We start from the raw sequence: 2,306 nt of genomic DNA, 5'->3' as shown, positions 1-2,306 counted from the left end.
CAAACAAAGTTACCATTGATCCCCTTCAACTGGCCTTGATAGATAAAAGAATCGATGAAGAAGAAGACTACGACAACGAAGACGACACATTAGACTTTTCCTTAAGCTGTCTTGCTTTTGGTAGCTGTTTATTTCATGTCACAGAATACCCTTGTTGATCAGTTCATTAAGATTATTATATTGTACATAAAGAAGTTTTAGCAAGTTTTGATTAGCCGATGCTCTTTTTATTATACTTAGGCTTTTCCACAGCGTTAGAAATATGTAATTAGAACAACATGATAGGTTATAGTTCTTTCTTTTTATGAGCTTTTTGTCTTTCATCTGCTCGGTTCTTTCTTCAATGGTTATGGAACTTTTTTTTTTTTTTTTAGACTTTTGTATCAATTAAAACACATTTGCATACAGTTCAACAACAACAAGAAGCCTTTATTCCACTACGTGGAATATTTCTCTATTGTGTTTTATTAAATCTCATTTGCAAACACATCATATACGTAAATCTCAAAACCTAAATCATCCGAGTTGGAAGGTCAAACGGCCCTAGATTTGAGGATTTACATACTTGGATTTAGCTTCTAATGGAGCATTTTTAGAGGATATTTGATAGTAAATTCAAATAGTCTTATAATTTTTGTATTGTTGAATTCTGAAAATATTTTGATTGGTGTCAAATCCGAGAATGTTTGCATGCAAGATGATCTATAAATCCTTAATTCTATGAAATTTCTTAAATCTGTGTCTTGTTAGGATTTATTAAATCCAGGATTTAAGTTTTAATTTAACCACTGGATTATTCATATATTCTATCAAACTGTTTGGCTAAATTTATCATTAATTTAGTCTAAATTCAACTGCTAACAAGTGTCCCTTTTGATGATAGGATGATAACAACAATCAAATCTTTGTCCATACGTGAGGTTAACTACATGAATCTTTTTTTTTTTCCATTTTGTCATGTTAAAAAATCAAATTCTCATTTAATATAATAAAGAAAGATTATTTCTAATATTTTCTAACCAAATTTTTTTAGGTCTACCTCTATCTATTTTAATATAAATAAAATCTAATACGTCTACTTTCCTAATCGGATCATCGGAAGGGCCGCCGATTTATGTGACCAAACCATCTAACGGCGACTCTCTCTAATCTTATCTTTCACTGGAGCTACTCCAACCTTTTCACGTATAATGCTCATTTCATATCCTATCTCTAAACTAAAGCCACTAACCCACCACGAGCATCCTCATCTCCACAACACTTAGGTAACAAATAGGCATATTAAATCTAAATTTGCAACAGATTTTAATAATACATGGACGTTTATTGATGACACTTTAGTCTGATAGGAGGCACACTTAACCTGTTCATTCAGAAGCAAATATATAAACATCCAAAGAAACTATTAGGAAACAAGAATAGCAAATGCTAAAACTCTCCAAAAATGAGAGTTTTAGAAGGTATTTCCTAATTATATATGCTGTTATACCATCATGAGATAGACTATTTTGTAATTCAAATTCATGATCTGTCATAGGAAGGAAACCAAATCATTGCTTCAAATACACCCTGTAGTACTTTCACAGTAATCATAACCATGCATGAAACAAGTATTTAAACTCCAAATAAGAAAAAGAAAACACCACCATTAAGTTGTGATTAGTTATTAAACAGCTCATTAGTAAAAGTCTGCTAGTAACAACAACAAAGACAAAGGAGCTAATACCCCTCCAGGAATTGATTCAGACTAAAAATCCCTCCCACATTTTTGTGAACTTCCACCTTGTATTTCTCCACCTTCCCTCCTCTCCTCCTTAGTTTAAGCAGTAAATCGAACTTAGCAAAGTCTTCAATCACCTGTCAGCCAAAAAATAATGAAAGAGTAATTATCAGCAGTATTTCAGGTAATGTTCAAAGAGCAAAAAAAACGTAGGAAGTGAAACAAAATCAAAAGACTTCAATAGACTATTCGACCTCAGCTTTTGCATTAGAATCTCAAGCAGCTCAAATGTAACAAGAAAAGACTGAACATATATTGATGGCCTTAACAGCATGGTTTGCTGCAGCCTGGACAACGGATCATGGGGAGGAACAGCCCTCCATCCAGGTTCATGTCCATCTAACATACCATTAGGCTTATTTAGTCTACGTAAACAACCACTGAGGCAGGCCAACAATTATTTCTAACGAGGTATCAAAAGGGTTCATTTGGAGGAGAAATTATTACATCCGGTTAAAAACCAAACGGTCCGAATGTATACGCAGCAATACCGAGGCCAAAATACTTGAATTTTAGGTTGATGTGG

The 2,306-nt window shown here is 33.3% G+C and overlaps 1 long non-coding RNA gene across 1 annotated transcript in view; it reads right to left on the bottom strand.

The window, feature by feature from the left end:
* The window catches only part of LOC114579481, a 4,206-nt gene extending 2,344 nt beyond the window's left edge, over window positions 1-1,862 (bottom strand). Inside the window, exon 1 of the long non-coding RNA XR_003700485.1 lies at window positions 1,647-1,862. This is a non-coding gene — a long non-coding RNA (uncharacterized LOC114579481). The remainder of the gene's footprint in view (window positions 1-1,646) is intronic.
* Window positions 1,863-2,306: the final 444 nt, after the last annotated feature.

This window comes from Dendrobium catenatum, unplaced genomic scaffold, assembly GCF_001605985.2.
Source record: "Dendrobium catenatum unplaced genomic scaffold, ASM160598v2 fragScaff_scaffold_414, whole genome shotgun sequence".
Lineage (NCBI taxonomy): Eukaryota > Viridiplantae > Streptophyta > Magnoliopsida > Asparagales > Orchidaceae > Dendrobium > Dendrobium catenatum.
Note: the sequence above shows the minus strand (reverse complement) of the source record. Positions and strands in the feature narration are given on the sequence as shown.